The sequence below is a fragment of the Triticum dicoccoides genome, chromosome 7B (genome assembly GCF_002162155.2).
Source record: "Triticum dicoccoides isolate Atlit2015 ecotype Zavitan chromosome 7B, WEW_v2.0, whole genome shotgun sequence".
Lineage (NCBI taxonomy): Eukaryota > Viridiplantae > Streptophyta > Magnoliopsida > Poales > Poaceae > Triticum > Triticum dicoccoides.
In genome coordinates, this window is record NC_041393.1 from 132,436,196 (window position 1) to 132,455,114 (window position 18,919).

Consider the following 18,919-nt stretch of genomic DNA (forward strand, 5'->3'; position numbering starts at 1 on the left):
ATAATGCTTGACTGCTTTTAACAGCCGATGGACATGCAATAAGCTGCAGAGACACTCCATGCAGGTATTAAGCATCATTGGAGGTCAATAGCCTAATGTATTAATCAGCGCACATAGAGACATGGCAATGTGTTGGATACAACCTCTAATCACCTTCATACTCAAGGTCGATACAACCTCTAATCACCTTCATACTGAAGGTACGTACAACTAGCTTCTGCAATTAGTTGACCCTGTTTAGTTTTCTCCTTCCCTACAACATGACTATCATATTTTACTAAAAAGGAGTTCTTATTAGAACACAACATATAATAATGAGATGTGGTATTTTTCAAGAAAATCCCATATGATTGTAGTATTTTTCATGTGAGACTAAGGGACAAGGAAGCTGCAGTTTGTTTTTCCAGTACAAATGTCAGGCAGATGTTTGTTCAAACGCTATGTGAGAATGGGATTCTTTTCTCATTCCTTGATTGGTATTTGGACCTCCTAGAGTAATTACATGAGCTATGAAAAAATTGACTGTATGTTGCTCCTTTTGGACTGTTCTAACCTGATGTTCACATTCATATATAGCCAAGTTTTGGGAGTATTAAAATAAGTTGAATTAGTATCCCCAGGAAAGCCGTGAACAAATATGCTGACCAATTATATTTGTCTAAAATTGATGGTCATTTTCATCTAATAAAATTCTTCCATGTATACCCTCATAGATTATTTCCGAGGCGGCGACAAGAAACAATATGGGCCTGCTGAATACTTGCCGGCCTGAGAAGTTGCACAAGTACGTAGCCGATTGAAAGCTGCTGGCCAATGCTTTAGCCAGCAACACACACATGTACGCAACCAGCTATCCAAGAAGGCAGGTGGATTGATTCCGGCTGGCTGCAAACAAGCAGGCAAAACGCAGGCACACAACGTCGATCAAAATCTTGCTGAAACACATGCACGCCGCACGCACACGACGCCTGTCATTGGCTTGAGTATTTATTATTACTCCGATCTGAGTTTTACAAGGGGAATGGGATTACATGGGTATATACAACAGCGAGGGATGCAATGACGTCATGCCGATTTTAAGATTATCTAACAATTCAAACATTATTCATAAATATCTTTGAAATCGTCACATTGTTATCATTATTATTAGTGCAGGCTGGATTGATAGATGGCAGGTAGTATAGTTCAACTTTGGCTACATAAGAACGAACCAATTGGTACATCATATATGCCATGCATTTGGGTGATGACTGCTACAGACTCCCGATGTTCTCTTTGAGTACTGACTACATGATTCCTATTACTTTTTAAGGTTAGTTCCTTGAATTTTCAGTGTTCATTCTTCTGAAGATTAATATCCAATTTTTCATGGCTATCGTCTTCTTTTGATTACTTCATCATTAACCTTAAATACAAATTTTATGTGCCAATTAATTAAGTGATGTATATTATCCAATTGAAAGCCTCTTTGTCCACCAACTACATTTTCAGAAAACCAGACAAAACATCACTACATTTAGAACCCCTGTATCATGAATTTCCCCATTTGTTTTCTTTCACTCCATAGTTTACTTATCATTAAGAAATAATGCCAATCAGTTCCAACATAAGAGTAGATGTGTTGTGACAGGTGATGATCTAAGAGTATTTTAATATTCCTCATTCAGTGTGCACTTTTCCAATTTCTAATTTACTATGTGTGTTCTGCAGTCTAAGATGGAGGATATATGGTCTTTAATGTCAGCTTTACAAAACATATATATTCATTGTTTAGACAACTTTTCGCAAGTTCGTTGCACATTTCTATCAATATGCTATATCATTACATCACTCACTATATTTTTTGATGGGCCTTAATGTGCTTGATATTCTTACTTTCGAGATGTGCTATAGCACATAGCAAGTGGGTCGTTTTTACTTCCAGACGTTAATCCACACCAAAAGATTAGTCTAGCCTTTAGGATTCTAAATTTAATGGTTATGATCTATTAGAGCGCCGTTCTTTGATTTGTAAAGCAAATCACCCACGTCCATGCATACATTAAAAGGAATTAGACCTGCACATAGGCCCTGCAACCTCAAGCCTATCCTGATTGAAAGATCTAGATGATATTCAACTATATTGTAATTTCATTTTTGATAGTGTTTAAGAAACAAGGATTACCGTCAGTGACCAATTGACCAGCACAATGTCAATAATAAGAATTACGACATAGTTTGCTTAGGATACTTAGTTCTCAATTTTCTTTATGTCAACATATTGGTAGCTGATGGGATAAAAGGTGCCAGACAGGACATTGGCGCATCAATCATCGTTACAGCAGGTGTGCACATCACAGCGGAGCTACAAGTTCATTTTTCCATGTTTAACATAGATCAGATCTTCCCAGTGCAAGTACTGAGACAGGTTGTGCTGAGGTTTGCCCATGTCGTCAACTGCATGTTCTAGGAGAATTTTTTTGTTGTACCTGATACAGTACACTTCGATGATGATATCTTAGTCAACCTTGTGTTGCAGTTTTTAATGAACAGATAGACTTTCATGAAAGATACATTACCTTTCATCAAAAAATGGAATTCCATTTAGACTGGAAATATTTAGCTTACATGATACAAATCGAACCCTTAATGTGATCAGATATATGTTTTAAGTTATGTCCGTTTGCTCTCCAGTCACTGGTATTCAGTTTTTCCATCAAGTGTTGATGAAACAGGGAGGAAACCCTAAACAATAATGGACTCACTAGCATGTACATGATGTGTCCCTTTCTTAAACTGGACTGAATGCTTCTTATTATATTTTGTTCTGAGGAGTTGATGGTCTGATGTCTTATATGTTTAATTGCTCTATACTGACATAATTCTATGATGCAAAGGATTGTATATTTTTTCATCAAGTAACCCTTATAGCCTCTCCTCTAATATGCGTGTGTGTTGTTACCTCTTTTTTCCTGCATTTTATTTTCTACACCACAATCAAATGTGAATATGTACGTTCTGCCTATCCATTAATTATTAAACTAATCATTTTTCTAATATCCGCACAATATATTTATTATGAATAATTTCTTTGAGAAAATGTCATTTGTTTACTCGCAATAATCATTTACTTCACACAACAAAATTAGAATATATAAAACTCAGTCTGTAGAAGCTATAGCTATGTTTTACCTCGGAAGTAGTTGCCTGCTGGTGCACATTTTTTAATACCTACTCCCTCCGTAAACTAATATAAGAGCGTTTAGATCACTAAAATAGTAATCTAAACGCTCTTATATTAGTTTACAGAGGGAGTACTTTAGAATGTTATTTATCAAATTTACAAAGCATGGTTACGTGTACCTTTACTCCAAGGTCATTGTTTCTCTTTTCTAAAACAAAAATTACATGTATTTGGGTGCAATTTGAAGAGAAATTTGTAAAGTGTGTGCATCATGACATCAGCATCCACTGCGATGCATTTGATGATACTTCCACTTGATCTCTTGGATTATTAGAGAATTCATTAAGTGACAGCTACTGGTGAATTTATGGACGATATTACACTAGAGGTGCAACAACGGATAGGTCAATTAAGATCCGGATAAAAACAGTCATTGTGATTGTGATGCTCAGTGCATACAAATATTTAGGAGTTTCACTAGGATAATATAGAATGCAGGAAGAAACCATGTACTCCCTCTGTATCACAACATAAGACGTTTTTTTTTCTAGATTAGATTAAAAAAAGGACTTATATTTTGATAAGGAGGTAGTATTTATGAACTTGAGAATTGTAGTAACTCATGAGCTCATGCTTAGTTACATGTGTGGTAGAATGGTAAGAATATGTACGTTATGCTGCTCCCCTGATATACATGAAAGTAGTGTTTAGTTTCTTTTGTGGTTTTCCGTTAACATCACAATATTAGATGTTCCCACATTTGCTTTCCGGTTTCCGAAACGTTACTGACCTATGCTTTTCTTTTGCGGCATAAAAATTGTTTTGGCATGAGCTTTTAGCACATGTCAAAAGAGAATATGCATATTGTATTTGCTAATAATAACAACACTATCATGCTTTTCAATACATTCAAATATAATCCTGGTGTATGATTACATTAAAAACCACTAATGTTTGAAAGTAAACTTTCAAAAGCTTAATGCGAACTATGTGAATTCATTATTAGTTCTTATATAACATAAACAACGGTTTTAAAAATTATTCTACTTATTTAAAATATAAATAACTAGCCCGTGCAGTTGCACGGGTTGACGACTAGTATCCATAACTAGAGATAGAGAACAACTTAGAATAGCAAATAAAAATTACTTAGTGATAAAGCAAACAAGCACACACGAGAATATTCACCCCACGCTATGACTCCCCGGGAATGGCGCCAGAAAAAGGTCTTGATAACCCACAAGTATAGGGGATAGTTGTAGCCTCTTTCGATAAGTAAGAGTGTCGAACCCAACGAGGAGCTAAAGGTAGAACAAATATTCTCTCAAGTCCTATCGGCCACTGATACGACTCTACGCACGCTTGACGTTCGCTTTACCTAGAACAAGTATGAAACTAGAAGTACTTTGTAGGTGTTTTCGGGTAAGCTTGCAAGAAAGTAAAGAACACGTAAATAAAAGCTAGGGGCTGTTTAGATAAAGACACAACTAAATTAGTAAAAGTAAAGAGCTTGTTGTCACGAGAAAGTTATTTGTCCCTAGACAATCGATAACTAGACCGGTAATCATTATTGCAATGTTATTTGAGGGAGAGGCATAAGCTAACATACTTTCTCTACTTGGATCATATGCACTTATGATTGGAACTCTAGCAAGCATCCGCAACTACTAAAGATTCATTAAGGTAAAACCCAACCATAGCATTAAAGCATCAAGTCCCCTTTATCCCATACGCACCAATCCCTCTTACTCGGGTTTGTGTTTCAGTCACTCACCAACCCACTATAAGCGAATCATGAACGTATTGCAACAACCTACAGCGGGAATCCCTCACGCTTGCGCGACACGGAGGGCACCATAGGACAACACCAATAATTAAAAATACAACTCAAACCAATCACGATCATCAAATAGCCATTAGGACAAAACAGATCTACTCAAACATCATAGGATAGCCATACATCATTGGGAAATAATATATAGTGTTGAGCACCATGTTTAAGTAGAGATTACAGCGGGTAAGAGAGAGGTTACACCGCTACATAGAGATGGGGGAATGTGATGGAGATGTTGGTGAAGATGACGGCGGTGTTGGTGAAGATCGCGGTGATGATGATGGCCCCCGGCGGCGTTCCGGCGCCACCGGAAGCAAGGCGGAGAGAGCCCCCCCCCCTTCTTCTTCTTCTTCTTCTTCCTTGGCCTTCTCCCTAGATGGGAGAAGGGTTTCCCCTCTGGTCCTTGGCTCCCATGGCTTGGGAGGGGCGAGAGCCCCTCTGAGATTGGATCTATCTCTCTGTTTCTGCGTTCTCTGATTCTACCCCTTCACCATTTCCTTTATATCTGGAGATCCGTAACTCCGATTGGGGTGAATCTTTCGCCCAGATCTTTCTCATAAAATTATATTTCTTGCGCCAGAAGAAGAGCATCAACCGCCTTACGGGTGGACCACGAGGGCCAGGGGCGCGCCTGGGGGGTAGGGCGCGCCCCCCCTACCTCGTGACCACCTCAGACACCGTTTCGCGTTGATTTTACTTCCCAAAAATCATAAATATTCCAAAAAAAATGTCCGTCCGTTTTTATCCCGTTTGGACTCTGTTTGATATTGGGTTTCTGCGAAACAAAAAATATGCAACAGACAAGAACTGGCACTGGCACTGGATCAATATGTTAGTCCCAAAAATAATATAAAAAGTTGCCATATAGTATATGAAAGTGAATAATATTGGCATGGAACAATCAAAAATTATAGATACGACGGAGACGTATCATCCACAAGCTTGCATGGAATAATATTGGCATGGAACAATCAAAAATTATAGATACGACAGAGACGTATCATCCACAAGCTTGCATGGCACGCCGCATGGGGTGCCACCCCCTGGCCTGTGGGCACCTCAGGTACCTTCTGGCTGCCTCCGAAAGCTTCCTGGGTCTCTTATTTCCCATAAACAATTGTTGTTAATTGTCATGGCGTTTGGACTTCTGTAGTTATGGTTTTCCTGCGAAAAAAACATGTGAAAAGATAGGAACTAACACTGGGCACTAGATTAATAAGTTAGTTCATAAAAATAATATAAAAGTGGACCAAAACCATATAGAACTCATGCAAATATAGCATGAATACTTCATAAATTATAGATACGTTGGAGACATATCAGAGCGCCTCGCGAGGGAGAATGACAGCACCAAGAAGATGGCCTAACACCATGCCGGAGAGCAGAGCTTTACTATCCACCGTCTGGCAGGCTATAGTTCCTCCACATCAAAGAGCGGCACCACCAGCTCTGATGTCAATGATGATGATGATCCTCCCGCAGCGGGCGCGTACACGGAGCATATGGAACGCCATGCCGCTGACCACAAGGGAAGCACGGCAAAGAAGTGGTGATCTTTCCCTCTCCCCATCTTTTCTGTTTATTTTGTTTGTAGTAATCCGGTGAACAATGTCTTTTGGATCGGATCTAGTCTATCTCATGAACTATTACCTAAATTCATCGTTTGATGTTTGATCTACGTTGAATTTGTTTACATGGTTGCATGCACTGTATGAACTAGGTGATACTCCACGCGTTGATGCGGTAAAATATGCTATTATTTTCTTTCAAAAATGAAACACATGGATATATAGTATCAAAATGTATAGCTCACCATTGTGTATGGCAGCAGGAACAATTAATCAGCAACCCTACAAAGACCCTTATTATGTAAAATAAATGGCAACGATAATATCTCACTTTTGTTTGGTTCTCACATCATTGTGCAACTGCGAGCACCAATATGATCTAACAAAGAGTTATTACACTATATATTCCACAGTCAAAACCATTGGAACGCTAATATGTTGGAATGGACATGCGCTGGTGTCAATCCAGTCCTTGAAGATTACATGTGTGAGACCAAAAGAAGGGAAAAAATGGTGAAGAATATATAGCGAAGACATAACACTATATAGACCTAATTTTTTTTTTGAAAATCACATAACAAAATATCTAATAACGCACCCCTTTCATATACCAGCGGCATATAGCTGCTGCATTGACAACAAATGAAGTATGAGGATCATGTTAAACTGTATGTAGTAAGTTGCCATGTCAAACTGCAAAAAAGATTTAAACGGTCAAGGTTAAGCTGGTAAGTGGCGGCCAAGTATAAGTATGATAGCTATTTTTCAGTTCCTATACACAGAAGTTAACTCAAAATATAGGATAGTATAAGCTATCTTATATGGCTGGCAAAGCTTAATGTCCAAGATAATATACTCCAACACAAGAACTAATTCGGCGAGAATACATGCCCAAACTGGAATTCTTAAGGCATAGGTGATCAGCAAGATAGGAAACTTGTAAAGTAGGGTCTAGTATATTGTCCTTGTACATGTATTTGTATACGTATGTAACTGTAATTGTGATCATCTATATATTGAGACGTGAGGCTGGATGTCAACCACCCACGCAAAACCCTAAACCATGTATGTGTTTCAACTAAACTGATGCATCTCCATTGGTGAGATTTTGAGAGTTGAGACAACCACCAATAAACTTTTGGTCGACGGTAATTCTTCAAAACTAAGAAACATGTACATTGACCCTTTTTTTCTTCAGAACTCTAGGAGAGGCTTCACAATTTTCATTTATAAAGAAGAATCTTAACACATCGGTTACATAAGTTGAACATGCTGACAGAGACATATAGCCCTGTATGGACAACAAAAGAGGTTTTTAAGGTGAGTGTCTGAAATTCTAAAGGCATTAGGCAAAAGTGAAACTGGGGTCACATCTACCGGATGCTAGACCGCATCTATTCTTATCCATCAACTTAGCCAAAAAATGTAGTAGCACATATGTGACCCTTCCATTCTACAATACTGTTCGTGATGCCTATCTACAAACAACACAATCTCATCATAAGCATTCAAATCATAAGAAAATCAATGACCCATACGAGATAAAATGTGGAGAACATACATGGTAAGTATTTGGTTGTGTATGTAGCTGTAGCAATGGCCTGAATGCAAACTACACTTGAGGAAGAGTATATTTTCATCAAACCTGACTGAGAAAAAGGATATGGTGGATCAAGATGAGTGGGGTAACTGCCCAGGAATCATTCACCGTTCAGTTTCAAGGAAGATTAACAGTAGTGCATCGGCCAACTTATTGTTTGTTCCAAAAAAAATAGTGTTCCTCCTTGTTGTAGCAACAGAAAGACAAACACGGGCAGAAACCATAGATCAGCAGCGAATCAGATTGAATTGGTTCTAGCCTATGCATGGACGGAAGTAAGCGGGAACGAAAGCAACTTAATTACTTGCCCTCCTGATCGATCATCTTGGGTTCCTGCCCTTGCCCCTCCATCGCCGTCGTAGACACCGGTTTTACCCCCGATGACGGCTGCAAAACCCTAGAGGAGGATGTGTTTTGCTGCATCCGTTAGTGCGTGGGGTTTGTGTAGATTGGGAGAGAGATGGGGAATCGGAGACAGGGATGCCAGGTTATGAAATGGAGTACGAAAGATGTTTCGATTAGAGGAGGTGCGCTTCCGCTTTCCTGGGTCGAGGAAGGAGGGCTGAATGGGAAGGCCGTGCGCGGGGGATCGAATATCTGGGTGGCAGATCTGAATCATCAATAGTCAATCAAATGGCTGAAAAGAATTGGGGTGACGTGGACGCATGAGAATGTAGGAAGATCAAGTAGTGGGGGCTCCTATTTAGATATAGTAGATTTGGTGCGGGCATATGGGGAGTATGGTTGTGTACATCTAAAAATGGGCACTGTCCAGTCACTACCAACGGGTGTGTTCGAACGCGTCCGCAAGTGTATAGGGACTCAGAGTAGGCAACTATGGTAGTAAATGCTCTTATAGGGTAAATTGTACGCTGCATACAACAACCAAAGTCTAGGAATCTCAATATTACTAACGTGTGTATGTGCCTAAGCCTTAAGCATCACCATGATACGATTCCGAGGCCAAAATACAGTGCAAACAGAGGAAGGGTACAGCTTTTTTGTGAGTTGTGAAGGAGACGCCACGCTCGCTCCCAAAGAGTGACACAAGTGGGACTCTAGCTCGCCAAAAAACCTCTCTTGGTTGAGTTCGGCTATAGCCGGCTATTTAAAACTTTGTTGCCAACTCTTTTCCCCTCCTTGCCACCTCTTGGGCACATTGCCAGGCAAACCCATACAGCACTGTGTTGGCGGCCATCCTTCTTCTGCTATGGGGCTTGTTCTCGCGGTGCTGGAGCTATGTTACATAATGGCTGATACGTCTCAAACGTATCTATGATTTTTTTTATTGTTTCATGCTATTATATTATCACTTTCATATACATTTATACCAATTTATATTATTTTCTGGACTAACCAATTAATTTCGTGCCCAGTGTCAGTTCCTGTTTTTGATTTTGCAGGAAACAGTATTTAGGAAGGTCCAATTACAATGCCAATTTAACACGATTTTTTTGGGCGACGAAGGACCCATGAAGCTTCTGGAAGGAACGAGAGGATCTGTAGGGGGGCACAAGGCCAAGTGGCGCGCCCCAGGCTTAGGGCGCACCACTAGGGTGTGTGGGGCCCACCTATACTGCCTTACATTGATTTGACGCCATAAATCGTATAAATACTCAAATCTTGCACCATATTTTTAGAAGCATTTTACTGTCGCCACAAGTTCCTGTTTCATGAAGATCCAATCTGGAGGCCTGTCCAGAGCTCTACCGGAGGGAGTATCCAATGTTGGAGGATTCTTCATCAACCTTGCTACTTCCATGACTATGTGTGAGTAGTTCTACTAGGACCTTATGGTCAATACTAGTAGCTAGATGACTCTCTCTCTCTCTCTCTCTCTCTCTCTCCCTCTCTCGCTTAGATTTTCAATACCATGTTCTTGTGAGCTGCCTTACATGATTAGGATCAATTCACTAATTCTTGGGTGTGTTTGTTGGGATATGATGAATTGTCACTTTATGACCAGATTGTTCAATGAAATCAATTGAATTTTTTAGGATTCATTGTATTCTCTCCGATCTATCTATCTTCCCTGGCCAAGTTAGATGGGTTTTTCTTTAGAGGGGTGGTGCTTTATAGTGGGTTCAATCTTGTGGTGCTCTAACCCAGTGACAATAAGCTAAGGGCTATGACATGTATTGTATTGTTGTCACTAAGGATAAAATGATGGCGTCTCGTTATATTGATTGATGTTTTATTGTCTACATACTATCTACAAATTGAGGCAAAATGAAAAAAAACACCTGAAGTAGCCGTAATACCTATCGATGGTCGAGGACGGCGACTTGTACTAGTGGCAGGAACATTGAGTAGGGGCCGCAAGAAAGTAGATCTACAGGATCACAGTAGAAAGGAAGAAGACGAGAGGAAGAGACGAAGCAGAAAGAAGATAAGATATGTGTCCAGTCCGTGATACGTCCATTTTGCATCATGCTTTTATATCGATATTTATTGCATTATGGGCTGTTATTACACGTTATGTCACAATACTTATGGATATTCTCTCTTATTTTACAAGGTTTATCATGAAGAGGGAGAATGACGATGATACATCTCCATCGTATCTACTTTTCCAAACACTTTTGCCCTTGTTTTGGACTCTAACTTGTATGATTTGAATGGAACTAACCCGGACTGACGCTGTTTTCAGCAGAACTGCCATGGTGTTGTTTTTTGTGCAGGAAATAAAAATCCTCGGAATGTCCTGAAACTCCACGGAACACCTTAGAAAAAATAAAGAAAAATCCACGCAAAAGATGAAGACCAGGGGGCCCACACCCTTCTCACGAGGGTGTGGGGCGCCCCCCTGGGCGCGACCCCTACCTCGTGGGCCCCCTGGTGGCCCTCCGACGCCAACTCCAACTCCATATATTGGCTTTCGGGGAGAAAAAAAAGCGAGAAAAGAAATCATCGCGTTTTACGATACGGAGCCGCCGCCAAGCCCTAATCTCTCTCAGGAGGGCTGATCTGGAGTCCGTTCGGGGCTTCGGAGAGGGGGATTCATCGCCGTCGTCATCATCAACCATTCTCCATCACCAATTTCATGATGCTCACCGTTGTGCGTTAGTAATTGCATCGTAGGCTTGCTGGACGGTGATGGGTTGGATGAGATTTGTCATGTAATCGAGTTAGTTTTTTTACGGTTTGATCCCTAGTATCCATTATGTTTAGAGATTGATGTTGCTATGACTTTGCTATGCTTAATGCTTGTCACTAGGGCCCGAGTGTCATGATTTTAGATCTGAACGAATATATGTGTGTTCTAGATCCTATCTTGCAAGTCTATAGTCACCTACTATGTGTTATGATCCGGCAACCCCGAAGTGACAATAATCGGGACCACTCCCCGTGATGACCATAGTTTGAGGAGTTCATGTATTCACTATGTGCTAATGCTTTGTTCCGGTTCTCTATTAAAAGGAGGCCTTAATATCCCTTAGTTTCCAATAGGACCCCGCTTCCACGGGAGGGTAGGACAAAAGATGTCATGCAAGTTCTTTTCCATAAGCACTTATGACTATATACGGAATACATGCCTACATTACATTGATGAACTGGAGATAGTTCTGTGTCACCCTATGTTATAACTGTTACATGACGAACCACATCCAGCATAATTATCCATCGCTAATCCGGTGCCTACGAGTTTTCCATATACTGGTTATCGCTTATTTACTTTTCCGTTGCTACTGTTACAATCACTACAAAATACCAAAAACATTACTTTTGCTGTCTTTACTTTTGTTACCGTTACCACCACTATCATATTACTTTGCTACTACTTTGTTGCAGATACTAAGTTTCAGGTGTGGTTGAATTGACAGCTCATCTGCTAATACTTGAGAATATTCTTTGGCTCCCTTATGTCGAATCAACAAATTTGGGTTGAATACTCTACCCTCGAAAACTGTTGCGATCCCCTATACTTGTGGGTTATCAAGACCTTTTTCTGGCGCCGTTGTCGGGGAGCATAGCTCTATTCTTTGACTAACTTGGGATTTATATCTGCTGGACACTATGAAGAACATGAAAGATGATCGGACTGCTATTTTGCCCTCAACTACGAGGGGAGGTAAGGAACTGCCATCTAGCCTTGCACTAGATTCTCCATCTGTTATGAGTAAGTTTGCAACACCTAAACCTACTACCGCTATTGATTCTGATATGTCGCATGTTATTGATGATGCCACTTCTACTATGCATGATACTTATGATGAAACTACTTCTATGCTTGATACTACTGTGCCACTTGGTGAATTTCTTGATGAGCAAATTGCTAAGTCTAGAGAAAGAGAAATTATTGAACCTGAACACGATGATGTTAGTGATGATGAACCTATGCCTGCTATTCCTGAGGGTTATCTTTTTGATGCTGAATCTTCAGCAGCTATTTTTGCTTGCTAGGATAGACGTGAACTTAAGAGGTTGCTAGTTAAATGGAGTAAAGAATCTTTTAGAGGTAGAATGAAACCTGACCCTGCTTTTGCTACTTCACCTATTTGTGTGCCTGATCAGGATTATTATGATTTTTCTGTTGATCCAGATATAATTACTTTGGTTGAATCTGATCATTTTTATGGCTATGAATCTGAAACTGTTGTGGCACATCTTACTAACTTAAATGATATAGCTGCCCTGTTTACTAATAATGAGAGATCACGCTACCTTTATTTACTTAAGATATTTCTGTTCTCATTAAAGGGTGATGCTAAGATATGGTATAATTCTCTTGATCCTGGTTGTGTGCAAAGTCCCCAGGATATGATTTATTACTTCTCTGCTAAATACTTCCCTGCTCATAAGAAACAAGCTGCTTTGAGGGAAATATACACTTTTGTGCAAATTGAAGAAAAGAGTCTCCCATAAGCTTGGGGGAGGCTTCTCAGGTTACTTAATGCTTTGCCTGATCATCCTCTTAAGAAACCTGAAATATTTGATATCTTTTATAATGGACTAACTGATGCTTCCAGAGATTACCTAGATAGTTGTGATGGTTCTCTTTTCAGGGAAAGAACACCGGATGACGCTGAAATTCTATTGAATAATATGTTGGCTAATGAAAATAATTGGGCACCTCCTGAGCTACCTCCTGAGCCAGTTCCTGAGCCAATCACTGAGCCTATTCCTAAACCAACTCCGAAGAAGAGAGGTGTTCTATTTCTCAGCCCCGAAGATATGCAAGAGGCAAGGATATCTATGAAAGAAAAAGGTATTAAAGCTGAAGATGTTAAGAATTTACCTCCTATTGAAGAAATACATGGTCTTAATTTACCGCCTGCTGAAGAAGTATATGATCTCAATTACTTATTTAATGAAGAACCTCCTGATATCCCGACACAGGTAGTAAAGGTAAATTCTCTCTATAGATATGATAAAGCTGAAGTTCCTCCTACTAAAATTGCTAGTCAGTGCTTGGATGAGTTTGATGACTTTATGTTTAAGCAAGATGACTTTAATGCTTATTTTGGTAGACAATTAAAATAGAACACCTTTATGATTAAACGCTTAGGTGATTATATGGCTGATATTAGAGGTGAACTTAAACTAGTTAGCAAACATGCTTCTATGGTTACCACTCAAGTAGAACAAGTACTTAAAGCTCAGAAAGAAGTGCTTGATGAAATGAATAGTAAGAAAAATGATTATGCTGTTAGAGTGGCTACTAGAACTGGTAGAATGACTCAGGAACCTTTGTATCCTGAAGGCCACCCTAAGAGAACCGAGCAAGATTCTCAGAGAAATAATATTGATGTACCTAGTTCTTCTAAAAGGAAGAAAAAGAAAAATGATAGGACTTTGCAAACTTCTAGTGAACCTATTGCTGAGCCACCTGAGAATCCAAATGATATCTCTATTTCTGATGCTGAAACACAATCAGGTGATGAACATGAACCTAGTGATAATGTTAATGATAATGTTCATGTTGATGCTCAACCTAGTAATGATAATGATGTAGAAGTTGAACCTGCTGTTGATCTTGATAACCCATAATCAAGGAATCAACATTATGATAAAAGAGACTTTGTTGCTAGGAAACATGGTAAAGAAAGGGAACCATGGGTTCAGAAACCCATGCCTTTTCCTCCGAAACCATCCAAGAAAAAGGATGATGAGGATTTTGAGCGCTTTGCTGAAATGATTAGACCCATCTGTTTGCGTATGCGATTAACTGATGTGCTCAAAACAAATCCTTATGCTAAGTATATGAAGGATATTATTACTAATAAAAGAAAGATACCTGAAGCTGAAATTTCCACCATGCTTGCTAATTACACTTTTAAGGGTGGAATACCAAAGAAACTTGGAGATCCCAGAGTGCCTACTATACCATGCTCCATTAAAAGAAGTTATGTTAAAACTGCTTTACGTGATCTTGGAGCCGGTATTAGTGTTATGCCTCTCTCTTTATATCGTAGACTTGACTTCAATAAGTTGACACCTACTGAAATATCTTTGCAAATGGATGATAAATCAACTGCTATATCTTTGTGAGGATGTACCTATTGTGGTTGCAAATGTTACTATTTTAACGGACTTTGTTATTCTTGATATTCCCGAGGATGATAGTATGTCAATTATTCTTGGAAGACCTTTCCTTAGTACTGCAGGGGCTGTTATTGATTGCACCAAAGGCAATGTCACTTTTCATGTTAATGGCAATGAGCACACGGTACATTTTCCGAGGAAACAACCTCAAGTTTATAGTATCAACTCTATTGGAAAAGTTCCACCGATTATATTTGGAGGTTTCGAATTTCCTCTCCCTACTATCAAGAAAAAGTATGATATTCTAATTGTTGGCGATTTTCATATCCCCGTTGAGGTAACTTAGTGTCATTCGAAATTTCTCCGGTTCCGGGATTATTCGGAATGAGCTTGTTAACAAGACTTGATCAACCTTGTTAGTAGGTTCATTTTGATGATCATGAGATGGATGAAACTAGAAGCACAACCTTCTGTACCCTCTTTATATTTTCTGTTATTTAGTAGAAATAAAGTAAAATAATATTTTTTCTGTCTGTCTCTTGACTTATCCGTGCAATATAAAAATATCCCAAAAATAAAAGTCCTCAGAATGCCATGCCAATTTAATATGATTTTTTCGGGAATATTTGAGAATTTACTGTGCAAAAATTACCACGGGGGGAGCTGCCACCTGGCCACGAGGGTGGAGGGCGCGCCCTATCCCCCTGGGCGTGCTCCCCTGCCTCGTGGGACCACGGTGGCCCTCCTCCACTTATTCCTGCACCCATCTTCTTCCTCTGTCTCACACAAACACGAAAAACCTACTCAAGCACGAGTTCCAGCCCCCGTTGCTGTGATTTTCGATCTCCTTGCTCAAAGCACCTCTTGCAAAACTGCTTGGGGAGATTGTTCCTTGGTATGTGACTCCTCCACTGGTCCAATTAGTTTTTGTTCTAGTTCTTTATTCTTTGCAATTTTGTACTGCATAGGTGACCCTGTTCTTGAGCTTGCATGTCAAATTTATATGGTTCCAAGTAGTTCCAATGCTTTATATAGGCCCTAGGAACTTGTGGGAGTTGTGGCTATCAATTTTATTGAAGTTGGTTCACTTTTATTTGAAGTTACTAAAAATTTCAGATTGTTTTAGAAATAATGAAGAGACTTTTGAGGGGCTCGTCGAGCCGAAGTTGTAAGGAAAAACAAAAGAAAGAAGAGGAGAAGCCTAAATTTAATTTGCCTTGCACCGCGGAGGTCCGGCCGTGTGAATGGCCTTCCGATGACTTCTTGAGGAGAGCTGGGATTTATGAAGACTTCTATTTATTAATTGAGAATGCTGGCCTCACCGACTTCCTCCACGACCAACGTCATCAGTATCTCTTACTCACAAATACTTTTGTGCAAAACTTCTACTTTTTCCCTAGGAAATCACCTCCAACAGTAGAGTTTCATTTATATGACGTTGTTAAAGAGATGACATTAGCTGAATTCTGCGAGGTTTGCAGAATACCCTTTGAGGGCACCTTAGATGAACCCCACCGTAACGAAGTAGAGGCTTTTATTAACACTATCACGGTGGGAGAAACCAGGAAGGTTTCTAACGAGAGGATCACTAGCATACATTATCCTGTTTTACGCTACTTTGCCTTATTTGCTAGTCGTTGCTTGATTGGACGCGGGAACTGTGGGAACCTTAGTATTCCTGATATTATTATTTTTCTCCATGGTTTATACCGCAATAACTCTGTTAGTATGGGTGGAATTGTTGCTAGATGGTTAAGTTTGAACCGTACTAAAGGCCCCATCTTTGGAGGCATTTATGCTTCACGCCTAGTTGAACATTTTTAAATACCTATTAGGCATGCGGAGAAAGAAGAAACAGCGCTGCCCCGTGCTTATTTAGATTACAAAAGTATGATAGCGCATGATTTTCTTGTTAAGAGTCGTGATGGGGAGCTCAAATATAAATTATACTTTGATAAACATCACCCTGAGACTATTACCTTGCCTGCTCCTTCTTTGTTTAACTTGTTTGCAGAACATCACATTGTTCCGTGGTCGGCTGTTCAAGCCTATCGGAACCCTGCACCGGCCCTGGAGCCGGAGCCACAAGATGAGCCTCCACAACTATCTATTTATTCTTGGGATCCAGAGGAGGCTGCCAGCCAGTGGCAGTCAGAGTCTTCCTCGTCACAGTATGACCCCAGCTTCACCTACGGATATCCGCCAGGCCATCCCTGGCAATAGACCAACTTAGGCCAAAAGCCTAAGCTTGGGGGAGTACGTATTTCCCACCGACATTACATTCATGTTCACACACACACACACACTCATTGCTGGATGTCGGTGCTCATACTTTTTCATTGTATTATCCATGCTAGTTTAAATTTCTTTTTCTTGCTTTCTTCTTGTGTGTTTTTTAAACTTTAAGAAAAATCAAAAAAATTAGTTAGTTTACTTTTCATGCTTGTAGTAGAATTAAAAATAAAACCCAAAAATATTTCCCGTTCTTCTTTTACTTGTTGGGAGCTTTCCCGTGTAAATAGTTTTATTTTCTTTTCTTTCTTTTGGGGGTTGAGAAGACCATATTGGAAACGCTTAGTGGCTCTTATATGCATGATTGATTATTTAAACTTAGAGCCCATATTACTTGTCTTCTCTCTTGAGTTGAATGCTTGCAGATTTCAGTTTAGTCCAATGCACGTGCACTCTTATTATTATACACACCGTTTGGTCGTGCAAGTGAAAGGCAATAATGATGATATATGATGGACTTATTGGGAAGAGAAAAGCTGGTATGAACTCGACCTCTCTTGTTTTTGTAAATATGATGATTCATCGTTCTTGATTCAGCTATTATGAAGTAAACATATTTGCAATGACATTTAGAGATTATAGTTGCTTGTGCCATGCTTGATTAGCTATGAGTTATAATGGTTTACCTTGCGTGCCAACATGCTATTAGAATGATTATGATGTGGTATGATGGGGTGGTATCCTCCTTTAAATGTATTAAGTGACTCGACTTGGCACATGTTCACGCATGTAGTTGAATCCAATCAACATAGCCTTCATGATATTTATGTTCATGGTGGATTATATGCTACTCATGCTTGTACTCAGTGTGAATTAATTTTAATGCATGTTTACGACTGTTGTCGCTCTCTCAGTTGGTCGCTTCCCAGTCTTTTGCTAGCTTTCACCTGTACTAAGCGGGAATACTGCTTGTGCATCCAAACTCCTTAAACCCCAAAGTTATTCCATATGAGTCCACTATACCTACCTATATGCGGTATTTACCTGCCGTTCCAAGTAAATTTGTATGTGCCAAACTCTAAACCTTCAAATAAACATTCTGTTTTGCATGCTCGAATAGCTCATATGTCAACTAGAGCTGCCCTTATCTTCCGTCTTAGGCGGGTTATTCTCAAGAGGAGTGGACTCCACTCCTCATTCACGAGAAAATGACCGGTATCCGAGATGCCCAGTCCCATGCTTTATGCAATCTAAATCAAAATAACTGCAAACAAAACTCCCCTTGGAACCCGTTGAATGTTGGAGGCACTCATTGTTTCGAGCAAGCCATGGATTGATGCTTGTGGAGGAAGGGGAGTATAAACTTTACCATTCTGTTTGGGAACCACCTATAATCTGTTTAGCATGAAAGATATCGTCGTCTTTTAGTTGTTATGTTGACAATGAAAGTGTGCCGCTCAAAATATAATTTATCTCTATTTGAAAACCGAGCTCTGGCACCTCTACAAATCCCTGCTTCCCTCTGTGAAGGGCCTATCTATTTACTTTTATGTTGAGTCATCACCCTTCTTATTAAAAAGCACCCGCTGGAGAGCACACTGTCGTTTGCATTCATTATTATTGGTTTATATTGGGTATGACTTGACTGGATCTCTTTTACCATGAATTACAATGTTTAGTCAGTCCTTGATCTTTAAAGGTGCTCTGCATTTATGTTTTGCGGCCTCGGAAAGGGCTAGCGAGATACCATTTTGTTATATCATGTTATGATTATTTTGAGAAAGTGTTGTCATCCGAGTTTTGCTATTATGGCTCGCTAGCTGATTGTGCTATTGATATGAGTAATTGTGAGACCTACGTGTCATTATGAGTATGGTTAGTTCGTAATAATTGCTGAAACTTGAATGCTGGCTTTTCATGTTTACAACAACAATAGCAAACAGAGTTTGTAAAAGTTTTTCTTTTTCTCTTTCAGTTTGTCAACTGAATTGCTTGAGGACAAGCAAGGGTTTAAGCTTGGGGGAGTTGATTCGTCT